At 53.3% G+C, this 19,989-nt stretch overlaps 1 protein-coding gene across 1 annotated transcript in view; it reads left to right on the top strand.

The window, feature by feature from the left end:
• Window positions 1–19,989, top strand: part of KCNB1 (potassium voltage-gated channel subfamily B member 1) — a 104,037-nt gene that overhangs the window by 2,711 nt on the left and 81,337 nt on the right. The window lies entirely within an intron of this gene.

Here is a 19,989-nt window from a genome sequence, read left to right as displayed (position 1 = left end):
ATTCCAAGAAGGGTTTGATGCAGCTTGTAGAGATGCTTTGGCTGTGAGAAGAGGATGTAAATTTCAAAATAGGGGAGAAAAATGAGACAATGTGAAAAATAAGGCAGGAGAAGGAGGCAGGAATGAGTTCGATCCCACCGGGTGAGCCAGGGAGTCCTGTGTGCTGCCGGGTAAAGGCACAGGCTGGAAGGGACTGAGAGACCTGGGTGGGGGCCAGGCCAGGACTGGAGGTCGTCGGTTGAGCCACTTCTCTGTAAGGGGCCGGGATTCAGGGATGCCTCGGAGCCATGGGGGCCTGACTTGATGTGGCCAACATGCTGGGTGTCGGGAGTAAATGCCAACACAGTGTGTTCAGCGATGTAAAAGATGTGATGTGCGGCCCTAGGGGAGCCTGGAAAAGAAAGGTGTTGATGTCAAAATCTAGGAAGACCGATTTGGGAAAGACATGTTCTCTCTCTGAGACGGGGGCCAAAAATGGAGGGGGGGGGCAGGTAAATGTGTCTGTGGTGGAAGAAAGGGGGAGGAGGAGGTCTGCGTACCGCCACGATGCGTCAGCTAGGGCTGCCTTGTGTCCAGCCTGGCCTCTCATTGTGGGATGCCCCTGGCTCAGCTGGCCCTCACTGAAGGCCCACCTGCAGGGCCGGGTCTGAAGGGCCCTTTCCCCAGGAGAGGCCTCTGAGAGTGGATGCAGGAGGGGGTGCTGGCGCCAGGGTGGAGGGAAACCCGTTGGTTTTCTCTCTTCCCTGTGGACCCTGAAGAGGACCTAGAGGTCGCTCGGCCTGGTTTCCTCTTCTGAGGCTGCGGGCTGCCTCTGGCCGTAATCCTGCCCCAGGTTCATGTCTACGGAGCCTCCCTCTTACAGAGTCACTCGCCCTTAACCGGCTTAGGATCAACAGACTTATTTTGCTATTTCCAGGCCTGACATGAGTTCCTCCCCTCCACACCCCAGTTGGGCCCAGACACGACTCTCCCTCCTCCCCGCTGTGTCCCTAAAACACGAGTGAGGGGCAGGGGAGGGGAGGGTGGCCCTTCCGAAGAAGCAGGCTGGCACTGGCAGCAAGGCAGGGGGGCCCAGGCTTGCAAAAAGTGGTGTTTGGAAATAAACAGCCTCATTTCTCCCTCGGGTTAATCCGCTTGCAGGGACAAGCTTCGTGACCTCTCTGTGATCCCAGGCTCAGGCTGCCAGCTCACATTCCTGGCAGATGGACGGTCTAGGATATTCTGCAGCCAGAGCTGACATGGGGAGACAGGCAGGCAGGCTCATTTGCCCTGAGGAGAGACATTCTGACTGCCATTGACCAAGTATCTACTGTGTACAAAGTGTAACAACACAATTAGTCCTCATGTCAACTCTGTATTATTATCCCACCTTTCACTAATAGGGAAACTCAGAGCGGTTAAGTGATCTGCCTAAGATCACACAGCAGGCAAACAGAAGTAGCCAGAAATTCAAGCCCAAGTGTGATTTTGAAGACCCTATTCTTTCTGTATGATTAAGTGCCACAGTCTCCCTGCTTCTGCTTTTTCCCCTGCAATCCATTCCCCACACAGCAGCCAGAGTGAGCTTTTCAAAATGTAAATTGGATCACATTTTTCATCTGCTTAAAATCCTCCAGAGGTTTCCCATCACGCTCAGAATAAAATCCAAACCCTTCACACGGCATGCCAGACCCCACTGAACCCGGCCTCCGTGACCTCTCTGAGCTCATCTCTTCTGCTCTCCTCTGGTTCACCTGGCTCCAGCTCCACCGACCTCCTTGCTATTCTTGAAACAGGTCAGGCTGTAAGCCACTGCAGGACCTTTGCACTTGCTGTTTCTGCTGCCTGGAATGCTCGTCCTCAGTTTGTCCCATGGCCGGCCGCTCCTCCTCATTCCTCATTTGAGCAGGCCCCTGCCCAGATGTCCCCTCCCCAGAGAGACTTTCCCCGACCCTGTCTAAAACAGCTGCTCTCCCCTCCTCTCCATCGCATTGCACGGTCTGTCCCACATAGGTTGTAAGTGCCATCTGAAATTATATTTGCTTCCCTGTGTGTCTCTGTCTCTCCCCCACAAAAATACAAGCGTCATAAGTTGTGTTCTCTGCTCTGTTCCCAGCACCCACCGTGGTGCAGGCCTGGAGGAGCGCTGACTGATTATGTGTGGAATGAACGCATGGAGCGAGCCATCAGTCAGCTGCTGTGTCTCAGGGCCTGGGGATCTGTCACTCCTTCCTCACTGCCCACCTGCAACCCAGGTCCCTGTGTCCCTCCTTCAATGGTCTGCACTTCACCCACGCTCCATCCCCCAGCCTGGACGCTTTGCTCATCACAACAGCGAGGCCTGTGGAAATTTCTCAGAGACCATAGGATGAGACAGTCAAACGGAGGATCATTTCTGGTTGGCCATGAGATATGGAAATGGCCATCGCTCATGTATATAAGAGCCAGGACAGACCCGGTTCCAGGCCCGCTTCCACCACCTCCCCAGTTTCTGGCCTTAGGCACATTCTTCACCTCCCCAGGCCCCAGCCTCTCACCTGTAAAATGTAGGTAAGAGGCCATCACACAGTCGGGTTTGTCGAACTTCAGCGTGGTGCCTAGCACATAGTAGGTGGGGCTTATTGTTATAAATAATAAAGAGCAGAGTCCTTCCCCTGTGGCTGGGTGGGCTGAGTCGTGGCAGACCCTTTCCTTCTGACAACAGAACCGGGAGGCTGAGCTGACGCTGTTAATAATTGATGGGATGTTCTGGCAACATGAAGACAAGCCAAAGCGCAGGCCCCAGCCTTCGCCATCAGTGGAGTTAAAATCAGAATCCATTAGGCAAAAGGCTGTGGGATTGGCTCTTGTGTGGAAGCTGGAGTCAGCCCCATCCGCGGGACAGGGCTGCTGACCGGGCCACCGCTGGGTTTCCGCTTTCTCAGAAAATCTACAGGCTTTTCTCAGTGGGAGAGAGGGGGAACTAAATTGCCGTCTGGGAGAGTCTGTGCACAGGGTTAAGGCCCTAAGATAATTTCCTAATGTCCAGAGTGGCTTTTGTTTATTGTGCCGGGCACTGATTAGCGACACTTTATAAGCACTGTCTCGTTGAGATCCCCTCAGTAGTCTGCCAGTTTGGGCTGCAAGTAATAGAATAGAAAACTCAAAGTGGCTTCTGTCAGGAAGAAGTTGCATCATTTCACATAACAGGAAGTTCCAAGGTAGCTGGTTTCGGGTTATGGCTCCATCACGCCGTCAGGATTCTAGATTCTAGGTTCTACATTCTTTCCGGAGGAATCTTTCTGTTCCTTCAATTCCTGCAGGTGGCTTGGTCCTCATGCTTGATGCCTCATGTCACAAGATGGCTACCCAGTTCCAGCCTTCAAATGTAGACACATGATGGCCAACCAGTGAAGAGGGGCATTTCCTCCTATGAGCAATTTTTTTTTAAAGATTGGCACCTGAGCTAACAACGGTTGCCAATCTGCTTTTTTTTTTTCCTTCTTCTTCTTCTCCCCAAAGCCCCTCCCGAGTACATAGTTGTGTATTCTAGTTGTGAGCGCCTCTGGTTGTGCTATGTGGGATGCCGCCTCAGCATGGCTTGATGAGCAGTACCATGTCCTTGCCCAGGATCCGAACTGGTGAAACCCTGGGCTGCCGAAGTGGAGCGTGCGAACTCTACCACTCGGCCACGGCCGGCCCCGTATGAGCAATTCTTTTCCCAGAGAGCCAAGCCTTTCCCAGGAGCCCAACGGACAGATTTCTTTCTAAATCCCGTTGGCTGGGATCAGGTCACATGCTCGCGCTCCAGCCGCAGGGGAGCCTGGGAAAGCAAGTGTCAGCGTTTTCAGCTGCGGGGGCAGGGGGTGGGGGGATAGCTTTAATGAGCCGTATGAATACTCTTTTACAAAGAGGAAGTGGGGGCTCTGAGGTGAGGTCACATGCTGCAGCTCACACAGCTAAGTGTTAGGTAACTGTTTGTCGAGGGTTGAAAACCACAGAACCACGGGTTCTGGACGCGGGTTGGTCTGCTTCCCAAGCCTGTGTTTGTTAATCCTGGGATCTCCGGCAGATTGCTCAAGCTCCTTGAGCTTCAGGGAGCTCGTCTGCCAGTGGTGATAACAGCGGTGTCCACCTCTCAGGGCTGTTTTTGATGATTCGATGAGATTTCAGATGTGAATGTAATTTGCAAATAGAAATACTTTATAAATGTACGTTACTATTATTATTATTAAAATATTCAAAAGTGGGAGGAGTCTTTACTTAGGGACATTGGTCAGTAGTTTGCCCACCACAGATTTGATTAAGAATCAGCTCGGGAGCCCGAGAGATGTGGTTCATTTCTCAGCTCCATCGCTCACCAGGAACACGGCCTTGGGCAAGTTGCTCTCCTTCTCTGAGACTCAGTTTCCTCATCTAGGAAATGGGGGATGTAATGGAGGCCACCTCCCAGGGCCGTCAGGACATAATCTGCATAAAAGAGCCTAACTCAGTGCCCGGCAGGCGGTAAGCATCCAGTAGGTGACAACGGAGACTATTCGTGTCGTCACTGAATTGCTCTGTTCTAGCTACACCCCTGCTTGGCAACGTCTGTTGCGTGGTGTTGACTGTAGGATCGCTGCCCGCCCCCTTGGGGTTTCATGCCTCCAGTGTGGCGATGCGTCTACTTCCTTAGCCTGAGCCAGGGGGATTCATGCATTATCACCAAGAAACACGAGGGAAACCAACTCAGAGTCTGTGGGGCCACTTCCGTGCTGCGAGTCATCCGGCTGAGGCTCCTGCTGGTCCCAGCTCGGTCATCCAGGATGCTTGTATTTATTCCCAGGAGACAATACGCCAGAGTTTCAGAATCTCAGCTGTGGGGCCACACAGACCTGGGCTGGAATCCCAGCCCGGACATTTCCAAGCTGTGGGCTTTGGGCAAATCACTTCACCTCCCATAGTTCCCATTTCCTAATCTGTAAAGGCAGATGACAACACAGGCCACCTCCCAGGGTTGCGGGGAGGAGTAAGTATGATGGTGTGTGTGAAGTGTTGAAGCCGCGCTTCGTGAATCCAGCAACCCCGTTGGATACAGGGAAACACGGGGAATGCTTCAACGACTTGACTAGGTCACTCGAGCTGGTGGAAGATCAGGGACAACTTCCAGGCTTTTCTGCCCTCACCGTTGCCCTCATGGAGGCTTAGGGAGCTTTCCATTCATCCAGGATGCGTGACCAGGAGGGGTTTGAAAGTCTGTAATAGGCTGGAGAACGTGGAAATGCTTAGGAAGGAAACGTGCTCACCGAGTGAGCAGTTTGGGGAAAGCTTCATTAACGGAAAGGGACACGCATGCCTTAAGCACCAGCTCCATCCCGACCTCGTCAGGTGCTTCCTATCCTGGTGAGCATCGTGGATGGTGGCTCTGCCTTTAGAGCTGGTCGCCCAAGTTCAGAGTTTGGCTCCTCTGCTCGCTGACCACGTGATTTTGGATAAACTACTGTGCCTTCCTGTGCCTCGGGTCCTTCGCTCATGAAATTGGGGCATAGCAGTGCCTGCCGCGTTGAGACGCCACCAGGGTTAACTGAGTTGACGCAGGCAAAGCGCTTCACATAGAGTTTGTCACGTCGAAAGCCCTCAATAACCGTTAGGGTTTTTTCGTTTTTAATTGTCATTGTCTCATTTCATCCTTCTGACAATCCTGCCAGATAAATAGCTCCTTTTCAAAATATTCTTCTTCTTATAAAACGGTACCTGCCTGTTGTAAGGCGAGGCTACGTAACTCACTTGATGTCTCACAAGCAGTTGGGGCAGAACAGCGACCCGACCCTGATAGAGGAGATGCGGCCAGTGTCCCACCGTACCCTCTCAGATCTTCCCACTTCAGGGCAGCTAGCTCAGCTCCCAGCGGCCAGCACCTGTGCTTTGCCTAGAAGCTTCCTCTGGCCAGTGGGGCCTAGTAAAGACAGGGAGCTAATGCCCTACCCAGGGCAGCTCACTCTGCCAACTGATGGGAAAGGCGTAGAGACACTGCAGCTCCCTTGCCCTAGATGGGGATGTAACTCGGAGGTGCATGGTCTACACTGGCCCCGGAGTTCCTTGCAGAACTAAGCCCCAGGTGTCTCCAGTGGCTCCTTGCTTGATGACACACCCTGCCTGGCCTCTTTTCCGCATCTCACGGCCCCTCCCCCGACTAGTGGTTTCTGGGATTACCTCCCACGTAAGCCACTTGTACTCCCGTCCCTGCCTTCAGATCTGATTCTGGGGAAACCAACGAATGACCTCGGGGACCTCATGTAGTCAGAGCGTCCTGGTGTTGTGTTATGCACCAGGAAAGCATCACACATTCAACCCCATACTGGGGACCGTCTTCAAAGAAGAAACTCCAGGGCTGGCTGGGCTCACTCAGCCTCATCGTCTCCATCTCCTGGAGGAAATAAAAACAATAGCGGTGGGAGGACTCCCTGACTGCAGGCCCGTGGTCCCGCCTCCGTGCTGTGTGCATGACCTTCAGGAAGTGAGAAGCGAGCTCCAGGATGCCACCAGCTCTCCCTTTCACCTTGGGGGAAGCTGAAGTGCTGTGAGGTGAGCGATGTGTTCAGCATCTCCACCTGACCTGGGAGTGCTCCTACCTCCCGGTCCATAATGACCTTGCCCCCAAAGGCTACTGGATGGGACTACTGGAGACGCAGGGTCAGCCTTGGGCATTATTTTGATAGCTGAGGCCCTTCCTTCTCCCTGAGGTGGGCTAGTCTTGATTTGGGCGCCTCTGGTAGAGGTGGGCCTGACCAGGTGAGACCAGGGACAGGAGGAACACCCCAGCCCCCAAATTGGAGGCACGTAGGGTGGGAGCCAGAACTCACATGTTAATATAGAGGGCACCAATTCTCCTTAAAATGTTTTCCTGGTGACCATGTGGGACATCTTCCTGCAGACCTGGGTTCAAATCCCACCTCCAGTGCTTCCTGGCTGTAGGAACTCAGAGGGCGCCTCACCTCTGTGAGGCTGGAAAGGGCGCGTAATAAAAGGGCGTCCTTCACAGAGCGTGGTGTCAACCCTGGCTGCACGTTTGGGCCTCCTGAGATCTGAAGGGCACCCAGGCCCGGGCCCCACAGTGGAAATGCAGCCCCTGGGTGACGTTTTTTATTTGCGGTAAAATACACTTAACATAAAACTTATCATCTTAGTCGTTTTTAAGTGCATAGTTTAGTAGTGGTAATATATTTACATTGCTGTACAACTAATCTCCAGAACTTTCTCATCTTGCAAAACTGAAACTCTATGCCTATTAAACAATAACTCCCCATTCCCCTCCCCCCAGCCCCTGGCAGCCGCCTTCTGCTTTCTGTCTCTCTGAATTGGGCCACTCGAGGTGCAGTATTTGTCTTTTTGTGACTGAAATAAGTCACAAAATATCATCAAGCGTAATATTAGCATGATATCATCAAGGTTCACCTGTGTCGCAGCGTGTGTCAGAATTTCCCTCTCCTTAAGGCTGAAGAGTATTCCATTGTGTGTCTACACCCCATCTTGTTTATCCGTTCAACTGTCGCTGGACCCTTGGGCTGCCTCGACCTTTTGTGACTAATCCTGCTAGGAACATGGGTGTCTTTTTGAGACCCTGCTTTCCGTTCTGTGGGGTATATATCCAGCACCGGAGTTGCTGAATCATGTGGTGTTTCTATTTTTAATTTTTTGAGGAACTGCCATAGTGTTTTCCGTAGTGACTGCGCCGTTCTACATTCCATCAGCAGCGCGCAAGGGCTCCAACTTTTCCACGTCCTCACCAACACTCGTTGTTTTCTGGTTTGTTTTTTTTAATAGTAGCCATCCTAATGGGGGTGAAGTGGTGTCTCACTGTGGTTTTGATTTGCATTTCCCTAGTGATCAGTGATGTTGAGCATCTTTTCATGCGCTTGTTGACCATTTGTATATCTTTTTTGGAGCAATATACAGTCAAGCAATATGCCCACTTTCTAATCAGGTTGTTTGTTTTTTATTGTTGAGTTTTGGAGTTCTTTATATATTTTGGATATTAACCCCTTATCAGATATATGATTTGCAAATATTTTCTCCCATTCCATAGGTGGCCTTTTCACTCTGTTGATTGTGTCTTTTGAGGCAGAGGTTTTTAATTTCGATGAAGTCCAATTTGTCTATTTTTTCTTCTGTTGCCTGTGCTTTTGGTGTCATATCCAAGAAATCATTGACAAATCCAGTGTCATGATGCTTTTCCCTATGTTTTCTTCTAAGAGTTTTATACTTTTAGGTCTTATTTTTAGGTCTCTGGTCCATTTTGAGTTAATTTTGTATGTGGTGTGAGGTAAGGGACCAACTTCATTCTTCTGCATGGGGACATCCAGTTTTCACAGCACCGTCTACTGCCCTGATGACTGACTCACAGGGAGGGCCCAGAAGCCCATCACGGAGGAGGGCCCGGGGGTGATGGGGGTCAGAAGCCCTAACAGGCATGGAGCTCTGTGCACAGTGCTGGGGACACGGGGAGGCGCCGTCTGGGTCAACTGCTATTAGGGTTGTTGGCTGGGATAACAGACAGTCCCCGACACACCCAGCGTGGCTCCACCCTTCCCCTTCCACTCAGGAAGGCTTTGTGGACTGCAAGTGAGAGAGACTGAGACACGAGTGTGAGTGACACGTGTCCAGAATGTGACCACTGCTCACCACCCTACTGCTGCCTCCCTGGCCCAGGCCCCATCCCTTCCCACCTGGGCCAGTGCAAGTGGCCCATCGGCCCCCGTGATCTGTCCTCCATGTGCAGCCAGGAGGAGCCTCTGTAAGTCAGATCAGCTCACTCCCTGCTCAGAATCCTGCCATGGCTCCCGTCTCACTCAGAGAAAAAGCCGAAGTCCTCACCCACGCCCACAGGGCTCGTGATCTAGCATCTTTCCTCTCTCTCCCAACACCCTTCCAACCTCCTTCCCTACCACCCTCCCCCTCTGTCACTCTGATCCACCCACAGTGGCCTCCTTGCTGTTCCTCAGACACACCAGGCACTCTCCCACCTCAGGGCCTTTGCACGTGCTGTTCTTCTGAGTGGTACAGTCTTCCTGCAGACAACCACAAGACTCACTGCCCACATTGTTCAGATCTCAGCTGAGATGTCACCTTCTCAGCGGGGTAGTCCCTGACCCCCCCAACAGAAAGTAGCACTGATGTCCCAGCAGGGGAGAGAGTGAGACCATCCGCAAAACACACACAGACACTGACTGCAGCAAGGCCACTGTGCAAAAGATCGTGCGACAGGTGGAGAGGATGGACACTAGCTGGATATTCGATGTCATTGAGGGATTAATGCTACCTTTTAGGTGTGATCATGCTATTGTGATTATGTTTAAAAATCTTTATCTTTTAGATATACACACTGAGGTATTTATGGACAAAATGACAAGATCGAACACACATGTAATGTTAGGTTGGCGGGGGGTGCCGTGAAGAAGGCCGGCAGGGAAGGGGGACGGAGTCCTCAGGTGAGGGGTTAACCAGGGTGCTGGGGAAGGGCCTCACCTGGAAGGTGCCCATCAGGCAGAGACCTGCAGGAGGGAAAAAGGGGAGCATGGGGACTGCTGGGGGAAGAGTGTTCCTAGTGGAGAAAACAGCATGTGCTAAGGCCCTGTGGCAGAAGCATGTCTCAGGCAGACAAGGAACAGCTAGGTGGCCAGTATGGCCAGAGCAGAGTGCGCCAGTGGGGGAGTTAGGGAGAGGAGATCAGAGAGGTGACCTTGTCTGTCACGGTTGGACTTCGGCCCCTCCTCTGAGCCCCTGAGCCTCAGCGCTGGCCTCCCTACCTCCAGGTTTCCTCCTCCAGTCCCTCCTCTGCAGGAAGCCAGAGCATCTTTCTAGAGTGTAATCTGTTCGTGTAAATCATCTCCTTCCAAAACCCCTTGCCCGGTTCCCACGGCCCCCAGAGTAAGTCCCAACTCCTCCGCTGGACCTTCGAGACCCTGGCCGACCGCTCCACCTTCCTCTGCTCCCGTCTCCTCTCCACGGTCCCTCTGCTCCCCCTACACCGCCTTTCTGCATTCCCCACGCACTCTGTCCCTCCCTAGTCCTGCTCCACCCCTTTGCCCAAGCGCCCTTCTTCCTCTTGTCTGCCTGCAGCCTCTCTCCCCCGCCTTCAAGGCCCAGCTTCTCCCTCCCTCCGCCATCCACACCCCCCGTCAGACAGCCCTGACTGCTCCTTCCTCTGTGCTCCGGAAACCTGACGTTCACACCTTCCTCGCACGAAACACTGAGGAGACTAGCACAGAGACTAGCTTGTGGGTTGTTCTGTGGGTGCCAGGCCCGGCCCGCGGAGACATGGAAATGCTTGAGAGAGCAGGCTCTGCAGCGCGACTGCCCGTGTTCAAATCCCAGCTCAGTCACTTTTGAGCTGTGTGCCCTTAGGGGAATGACAACGTCTCTGATCAATTTCCTGATCCATAAAATTTGAGGACCAAGGTTGTTGTGTCCATTCTGTATGAAGCAGTCAGAGCAGTGCCTGGGACTCAGCAAGTGTTCAGAACCAGTTAACTATTACTATTATTGCAGTTAAATGTTAGTAAACGCTTGTTGAATGAATGAATGAGCAAACCTGCATGATCCTGTGACGACTGATCGGAGGGGTCTCCCTTACAAGGCAGGGGTCTCCCCAGTAGACCCCCATCTCCTCCCACCTTCCTTGTCTCCCCCTGCCCGCTACCACCCCACCCTTCCTGGGCCAGGAAGAAGTGACCTCCTGGCTTCCACTCACAGCACGGAGACAGGATTAAACAGACCTAGAGGCATTCCCCAGGCCCTGAGGGCTCCGTCTGTGCCCTGCGGGAGGCTGGTCTCCGCGGAACTGCCCACTGTGGCCCGCCTGGGGACACCGTCTTGGAGAGAATGACAGAGAATGACGTTACGTTTGCCAGTTCCACCCCAGCGCGCACATCCGCCAGGTAATGGACCTGGAACCAGACGGCTTCTAAAAATAGACCACCCTATCTCCCTAATTGCTACCGAGGGCCCATCCCTGAGTGTTCCCAAGGCCTGTGTGGTGCTTGGGGCCCTTGACCTCGGCCCCCCTGCCTCTCAGGGTCCTTGTAGACTCGACCGTACAAAGAGGCGGGCCCAGGATGGCCCTGCCAGGGCCGTGTGAGAAGAGAAAGGAAGGGCGGGCTGAGACTGAGCCAGCCTTCCACTGGCTTTTTGTGTCTGGAACTCCCACTGTCTGAATGGACCGATTTTCTTTCATCTCCTGTGCCGTGGGTATGTCCACACGTACTTTATTGTTCCTTGAAATACTGATGGCAGTTTGATTCAGTCGTTCCTCCCTGTTCCTGAGACGATCCTTTTGGTTTCAAAGTCAGCCTCCTTTCTAGGCTTCTCTGGTCCTTATACCTTTATGTGGGTGTACGTGCATGTTTTGAGGTCCTGCTTCAATGCCACCAGTTGCTTGTGTGACAAACATTCATTGTATCTTACTATGTCTCGGGAACCATGCTGGGTGCTTGAGAAGCACTCCTGTATCCATTAGTTAGGATTCTTTTGGTTGCAGGTGACAGAAATGCAACTCAAATGGACTTAAGCAAAAAATGTCATGGAAAAGTCCTGGGTTAGGTAAGGCTTCAGGCAGGGCTGGATCCAGGGCCTTAAATATGTCATCAAGACGTGGTCTCCAATCTCTCTAAGCTCTCTTCTGGTCTTGTGGGCTTCTCAGCAGGCTGCACCAACATGGCTGGACAGAAAGCCTCCAGCAACTCCAGGCTTCCATCCTGAGGAAAAAGCAGGTCTGTTTCCCCATAGTTCCAGCAAAATCCCAGGGCTGATTTTCATTGGCCCATCTCTGAGCAAATCATGTAGCTGGGTCTGGGTCACATGTCGATGGCTGGAGCTGGGATGAGACTGAGAATGGGGAAGAGGTGGTTCCCCAAAGAAAAACTGAAGTGCTGTTACCAAGAGAGGGGAGAATAAATGTAAACTGGCAAAAAGAGTCCACAGCCATCGTGGAGCTTGTAGCCTCCTGGAGGGAGATGGGCATTAACCAAACAAAAAGTTAAATGAGAGAATAATCACGTAGTGTAATACATGTGCTGTGAAGGAAAGAAAGCGGTTGTTTGGATAGAGAATAACCGGGCACGGCCTCTGAGCCTCTGAGCCCACGTGGCCCTTCCTGGGAACTTGGACCTGACTTTTCTGCTCCCCGAGCTGCAGAAGGGACCTTTCTGCTACCAGATCTCTGTTTCTACGTCCCCTGCGCCATTTAACGTGCTCCGGCTTGTATTCTCTTTTCCTCTGGACTTCTCTCCCCGACCAAAGCAGGATGTTCTCGAAGTCCAGGCCTGTAGCTTATGCATTTCCGTGTTCCAAAGCAGGGTGGGCGGCCCGTTTTTTAAATAAAGTTTTCCTGGAACACCGCCACATTCGTTTACCTGCTATCTAAGGCTGCTTTTGGTGACAGCAGCATTTACCGGAAAAGTTTGCCCACGTGTGTTCTAAAGTCACCTGAGGGCCTGATCCAGAGGAGGGGCTCTGTCAGAGGGGGTTTGCTGGAGGGTGGGAGGGAGGGAGGGATGGCACAAGCTAGCTGTGTGACCTTGAGCAAATCGCTTAACCTCTCTGGGCCTCTGACTCCATATCTTGCAATGCCAGCTGATGCTTTGCATTCATCAGATCTCAGCTCATATGTCACCTCTTCAGAAAGGACCCCCCTTGACCTTGAACGACCAGTTTAGACCTGGTGGCACTTACGCTGTTTCCGTGGTAAGACGTCTCTCTGGTTTATTTGAGGTTAGGCCCGCGGGGGCAGGTATCCGTCCCTTCCTGTTCACTGGTGTTTTCCCTCCTCTCATATGCCATCGCCCTGGAAAGAACTCTGCCACATGTGAGCTATGAGACCCTGGACAGAGAGACCCTTCATCTCCCTGGGCCTCAGTTTCCTCAGCTGGAGAATGGGCGTGGTAACTTTGCCAAGCAGGAAAGACAGGTGCACCCCTGTGCCAGGGAGGCCAGCATCGCGGGCCGAGCACAGGGTCTGTGATCATGCTGGGGGTCTTCCTTCTCCCTTCCTTTTCTCAAGAGGGAGAGAGGAAAGCGAGTCTGCCCCAAACCTTGCCTTAGTCCAGCCTCTGATGACACCTTGCCCGCTGGCACTCTTCATGCAGTGACCATGCCAAGGAGTGGCTGGAGGGGAGGGGGCCTAGACACTCCCCAGACCCTCTCGCCTGGCTCTGTCACACCCCCCATCCTTTCACAGAAAGCTCTATGCAAATGCAACCCAAGGCAAGTCCCCTGGTCCCCCTCCCCCTCCCTCCAGGGTGCTGCCCCCAGGCCCCCCACCCCTGTGTAAAAATGTTAGACCCTTGCCGGCCTCATGACTGGGAGAATAAGCCAATCCACAGAGGTGGTTTTCCAGACAGATTAGGAGAAGACAAATGGATGTGTGTGTGGGGGTGGGGGATGCTGGGTGCCCCTAATTACTGAGGGATCCACTGGCAGGGCCGGCTACAGAATTTGTGGGGATGCAGTGCAAAGTGAAAATGCAGCCCCTTGGTTCAAAAATTCATGAGAATTTCAAGATGGTGACAGTGGAGCATTAAGCCAAGCTTGGGGCCCTTCTAGTCACAGAGCTGCGTGCGACTGTGCGGGTTGCAGCCTCCAAAGCCGGCCCTGCCCACGGGGAGAATGACGTAGAAGGCCTTAGGGATGGGGAGCAGAAGGCCCTCAGTCCCAGATAATTTGTCAAGGGACAAGTGCCTCCTGAAGCTGCCTGCCTGGGGACACGGAGGCCAGAGCAGGGACCTCCGACTCAGACGGTCACGGGGGCTGAGGAGGTATGTTAACAAGTGGAGCAGGTGGCCGGGAGGACTGCAGTAGGGCGAGCTCAACGGGAAGCTGGGTAACACTCGGCCCCGGTGTCAAGGAGGCTTCAGGGAGTGGCGGGGACTGCGGTGCCCCAGAGCAGATGATCCTGAATGAGGAGGCAGCTGCTAGTCAGCTCCAGGCTGGGTTCCGGGCCCAGCCAGAAATTTTCATTTTCATGCGAGATATCCCAATTTTCAACGTTGGCAAATAATTTTAAAAAATTAAAAACAGTCGAGTGGGCCAAACAGAACACGTCTGGGGGCCACTTGCAGCCTCTGGGGCTCCCCTTTTTGACTCTTGCATCACGGAACGTTCAGGTGACTAGAAATGGGAGGGGGCATCATTTTTTGCCTCTGAGGCCCCCCAGCCTGGAAGAGGGGGAGGCGGTGGGGGTACAGCTTGCTTCACAGACGCAACAGTTCCCTCTCCCCTCTCCTTACGCCTGGCATCAAGCACAGCCAGGGGTGGCAAGTGTTTGCTGAATGAATGCCTGTCCCACCCAGCTGGGAGTTGGCTCTAAAACCCTAGACAGCTCGTCCCTGGGGGACGCAGCACAAGTCAGAGAAATTCATGGGTGAACCCTAACTAAACTTATCAGCTCATAGGATCCAGTGTCCCCACACCCAACCTCCAAGGACCCCGGAAGAAAAGCTGCTGTGGTGGTTAGAAAAAGCGCGGCATATTGAGTGAGCACACTGGCCTGGCTCTGAGCCTCAGCTTCCTCATCTGAATAAATTCCCCAGGGTGGTCCAGAGGACTGAGTGAGATAAAGCGTGTAAAGTGCTCAGCAAAGTGGCGGACGTGCAACCACCGCAAGCCCGTGTTATGTGTATTGTTGTTTTCCTCCTCCTCGCCCTCGTCCTCTGAGCACTGGGCTTATTTCTAGGGCCCGGTGGCCTGCGGAAGAGTTTATTGTGTAGAATCGGACTTTACTTCCTGGCGGAGGAATGTCGGCTCTGCAAATTCGGGCTGGAAAGCTTGGGCATTCAGAAATTTTCGGTGGAGATTGGGGGCCGGGGGTTGGGATTTTGCATTCGAGGTTGGAATTCTGCCGCTCGAGACAACTGTTGCCGAGTCCAGTGTTGGAGCACCGCCGTTCAAGGTCACCGCTGTGGAATTCAAGGTCGGAAGGCTGCAACTAGCAGGCAGAATCCTCAAATCTGTAATTGGACCCAAGGAGCACACGGCCGGAGCGTCTCTACGCGGGGTCGAAACTCTAGCGGGCAAGGATGGAATGCTGACGTTCCAGGCTGGAACTCGTGTCCAGAGTCGGAATTCTGAGGGTCAAGGTGAGGACACGTCCGTGGCTCGTGACCGGAATTCTGGCAAGCACATCCGGAACGCTGGCGTTTGGAGTGGGAACTCTTGTTCCCAACTCGTTCTTCTGTGGGTCTCGTCCCTTGTGTGTGTCACTAATGCAGCCTCGTCACCCTCCTGGCAGCAGTTCCTGAAGAAACGCAAACCACAGAAGGTCCCCAAGCCTCCAGTCAGCCAGCGGGGTTCTGTCACTTGTGCCTCTTTCTCTTACTGTTTCTGATGCCGTCCACTCAGGCGGTGCCGGTAGAAGTGACTTGATCCTCAGGGAGGCCAAAAGCCCCTTGAGCCTGTAGTCAACTCTGCTTAAATCCACTCCTTCTTGCTGGCTGACCTGGAGTGGGCGGGGGGCGGGGGGGGGGGTGGGAAGCAGCCCTGTCACCACCCCCCACACGCCCGGGGGCACTTGCTTGATCTCAGGGCCCTATTGTCCAGAGGAAGGCGTCAGTCAAGGGGCAGAGGGGAGCGCCAGGGGCTTGTGGCTCCCTGGCCCGGGAGATGCACAGCTGGCAACAGACAGGTGAGGAAGCGGAACAGTGTGCTGGTCGCTGTGGTCACCACAAAGGCTCTGTCGGTGCCAGCTGGACGGGGAGCGTCATTGATCGTGGGGTGGAGAGGCGCTCGGAAATCGTCTTAAACTCTGCTTTCCATGGTGCGCATAACGGCACTCAGCGGAAGGGGGTTGGCGGGCACGATTCGCTGGGTCACGGCCCCTGGGAAATGGTACCAGCACACCCTCGCACGACCTTGACCCCCCCCTCCTCTCCCTTTAGTTTTTCACCGCCCTGTTCACCACCTCGTGTGTTGCATGCGCCTCTGGCTTTGTCTGTCTCATCCCACTACATTAGAAGCTCCATCAGAGAGGGGCTTGGTCAGCTTTTCCTTCTCTCTTCCCAGTGCAAAAACTGTGTCTGGCATATAGCAGCTCCTAAGTAAATAGTTGTTGAATGAATGAATGAATATCGCACCTTCAGATACGGTCTTAGAGAGTTTTCCAGGCTCTCGAATCATTCCGTGCGGAGCCCACCTCCAATCTCACCCACTCCATCTGCACAGTGTTTGGGTGGGGGTCAGGGATGTGCCAGTAGGGAGGACCTGTAACCCTGCCATGGCTTCTCATTGCTTTCAAGATAACTTCCCAAATCCTTATCTGGCCACTCAGGGCCTGTAAGGACTACCACCCGCTGTCACATGGCACACACATCATATGGCTCCCTATCTCCTTTCTCAGATCCTCAGGACAACATTCTGGGTCTCACCTCGGGGCCTTTGCACATGCTGTGCTGACAAGAACAATCTTCTAGCCTCTACCCTGGCCCCTTTGGCCTCCTTAACTCGTCCTTTACGACTCTGCTTAAACACCCTTCTTTTGACTCCCTAAACTTGATGTCATTCCAGGCTCCATGAAGGGCCTTGGCATCTCTTCTGAGAATTAATCATTAGGCCCTTGGTCACCGCTTTTGGATTCCAAAGTTCATTGCTGTGAGGAGAATCTCCCTGAGCTGGAGGCTCCCTATAAGAGAGGTGGCTGGACCCCATTCCCTGCGCTCAGAAAAGTGCAGAACCTGGCCCTCCTCCCAGATGGGAGACATTCTCGCACAGAGGAGGAGGCGTTTGGTTTCCCAGAGAAATTCATTAGCTGCCCCCAAAGCCTGTCCCAAGCCAGCCCTTCACTGGGGGCCCTCCGTCCCTCAGTTCCTTCCCACCCTCCAGCTGTCTGGGCCGAGCCCAGGGCCTTACTGTGGACTCTGAGGAGTTCCCAGGGCACAGGCCAGCCTGTTTCCCTGACAACAGTGACAAAGCCATCACTCACATAGCGGTCTTATGGGTGCTCGTCCATTTGGCCCTCACAGCACCCCGTGAGGACGGACTATTGTTATCCCCATTTCACAGAGGAGGAAACTGAGGCCAGAGAGGCTGAGTACCACGTGCGAGGATGCAGCCAAGAGGTGGCGCCTGAAGCCCCGGAGCCCAGCACGGAGCCACACCGCGCTCTCCTCTCCTTCTCTCCGTCCCCTCACTTGCTTCTTCCTTTTGTTCTTAGTTTTCTCGTCTTTCTCTTCTGGCTCCTCTCCTTTTTCTCTTAAGTGACTCAAACTCCCCAAGTTATTGAACAATCCCAACTGTGTGGATGTTTTGTTGTGTTTTTCCAATTCTAGAAACCAGAGGGCAGTGGGTTTTCCCACATCTTTATGATGTCAGGTAGGGCGGCAGGCGGAGGGGTGGGAGGTTTCCATTTGACTTGCTGGAGAACGGGGTGGGGGAGGGTAAATCTCCTCCCAGCAGCCTATGGGCTCCATGCGGCCAGGCCCCCAACTTCTCCGACTCATCTCCCACCACGGTCTCCTGGCTTCCTGTGTCCAGCCACACGGATCTCATACTTACTAAATTCCTTCCTGCCTCAGGCCTTTGCACATGCTGTTCCCTCTGGAATGCTTTTCCTCTCTTCTTCACCCAGTTATTGCCTGCTCATCCCGAAGCTGCCAGATCAAATGTCACCTCCTCTGGAAGCCTTCCCTGATCTCTGAATGGGTCAAATCTCCCAGGGATGGTTTTCAAAGCTCTGTGTGCCTCTCTCGGATGGTCCTTGTTCTCACTGTAATTTCACATCCGTTTAAGCGATTATCTGATTACTGCTTGCCTTCCACCCGTGTGGACTGGGAGCTCCCCGAGGGCAGGACTTCTCTCTGTGTTCATCAGTCTCCTGCACCCAGCGCTGTGCCTACCTCTGCGTGAGCACTCCATCAAACCGTGTTGAATGAATGGATGGATGAGTGAATTCAGAAGTTAGCCAAAGTTGGCAGAAAGCAACATCACGCTCCTTCGAGTGGGGAGTGGGGTAATCTGAAATGTGCAGCTGGAACTCCAACCAGAAGGTTCTTATCCGAAACTGAAAGGAATGAGGGCACCAAGTTCTTTATAATCAGCTGAATCTCTTCTCTGGTGCTCAGAACGTGTTGAATGACAATTACAGCATCTTCTACCAGCTTTTCAAAGGTACCCACTTGGGTGATATTTTATAGGGTGCTGTTGAATTTTCCTTAAGCAAACGCCACATATGAAGACTCGAAACCCAGGAAACAGAAGTTCTGAGGGAGGTTTTTAAATGAAGGATCTCGGCAAATTCACCAGAAATGTGATTTACTTGGAAGGTGCACTACCCTTGGGGGCGGGTGGACATGGGTCAGATCCCAGCGTCACCACTAGTGTCTGTGGCCTCGGACAGGTCACTTCCTCTCCCCGAGCTGAAATTGTCTCCAAACTCCATCCTCCAAGCACCCAGGCCAGTAGAAAGACAGACCCTCTTCCCTGGCCATTCCAGCAAAAGTCCCAGAGTGGGCTCTTTGGGACACACTTGGGTCACGTGCTCATCTCTGAACCAATGCCTGCGGCCAGAGGAGGACATATATGAGTGGACCAGCTTGGGTCATAGACCATCACTGGGTCCAGGGGAAACACCTGAAATAGGATTTGCTTAATATTTTTCTTGAAATTAATTCAATTATTTTCCTTAAATCAAGTTGTTTTAAGAGGAAATGTGGTATCATGAAGAATTGGTACCATTTGCCATAAATCATGTTATGAAATTCTAGCCAGGCGCTGGAGCCTGACACCTGCTGTCTGGGTTAAAAGGGGAGACAGCTGTGTGATGGAGAGGTGTGAAAGTCCCGTTAGCTTCACACGGGGACCTTCCCCGTAGGACAGTCTAAGGTCTGAAGGAGCATGGGAAAGGCTGGCGCCTTCTCACCCTGAGTCAACGTGCTTTGAGGTCCCTGTGCAGCTAAGCCAGTCTCGGCTGCCCATGAGAATCATCTTTGAAAAATCCGAATGCCAAGCCACCCCCCAGACCAATTAAATCAGAATGTCAGGGGTGGGACCCAGGGACTGGTACTTTTCAAAGCGCCCAAGGTGATTCCACTGTGCAACGAGGTTGAGAAATCCAGATTTCAACACATCTAGTGCTGGTGGTGTGTGGAATGCAGATTCCCAGGTCTGTCCCCCAGACCACAGAGTCTCTAGGGGCAGGCCAGGATCTGCATTCTAACAAGGCTCTCCGATGACTCTGACGCAGGTGGTCCTCGACGGGCTCTTTAAAAGCATGCTGCCTCCGCCTTAGGGTTCAGCATCAAAGCCACTTAGCCAGGGATCCAGCCCGTACGAGCCATGCCCTCCTCACACAGCCTCCTTTTTACAGGTGAGGAAACTGAGGCGCAGGGGGGCCGGGTCTTTTCCTAAGGCTTTGCCGGTGTTCTCTTGTCTCTCGCCGTCCATTTTTAAACGGCAGCTTCCACGCCTGCGTTCCTTCTCTCTGCTCTCTGATTTTCTTCATAGCAGTTAGTACCTTCTCCCCACCCCCTCCTGCCCGCGTGAATCCTCGCTCCGTGTGAGCAGGTGCTGCTGTCTTGTTTACTAAAGTACCTCCATCTCCTGAATTAGTACCCAGTACACAGTAGGTGCTTAATCAACGTCTGGTAATGAATGAAGTCGCTGCGCCTCTCTAAGCCTCAGTTTCCCCATGTGTGGAGTTTAGCCCTTGACTCACCCCCTCAAAATGCCGAGCTGATAGGGGTTTTGCTCACTGTAGAGTGCTGTGCCCAGGTGAGGGCAGTTTAGCTTGGCCTGGGTGCAAGAGAGGAGTGGCCCTGCCCTTGGTCCTGCTCGGGGCTGAAGGACCTGGTGCCTCTCACAGCTGGGGTGGGGGCTGCAGGCCAGGCCCTCACCCCCAAGGACCCTCTGCGCCCTGTCACCTGCTCCGCCACACCACTTCTCACGACATTGGATCTCACCATCCCCCTGGGGCCCATCCCGGGGCCTCCTCTGAGGCCTGGCCAGGCCACTTTGTCTTTCTTCCCCCTGTAACCTATCTGCCCGGCCTGGTCCTCAAGCTGAGCCCCT

The sequence above is a fragment of the Equus caballus genome, chromosome 22, assembly GCF_041296265.1.
Source record: "Equus caballus isolate H_3958 breed thoroughbred chromosome 22, TB-T2T, whole genome shotgun sequence".
Lineage (NCBI taxonomy): Eukaryota > Metazoa > Chordata > Mammalia > Perissodactyla > Equidae > Equus > Equus caballus.
Note: the sequence above shows the minus strand (reverse complement) of the source record. Positions and strands in the feature narration are given on the sequence as shown.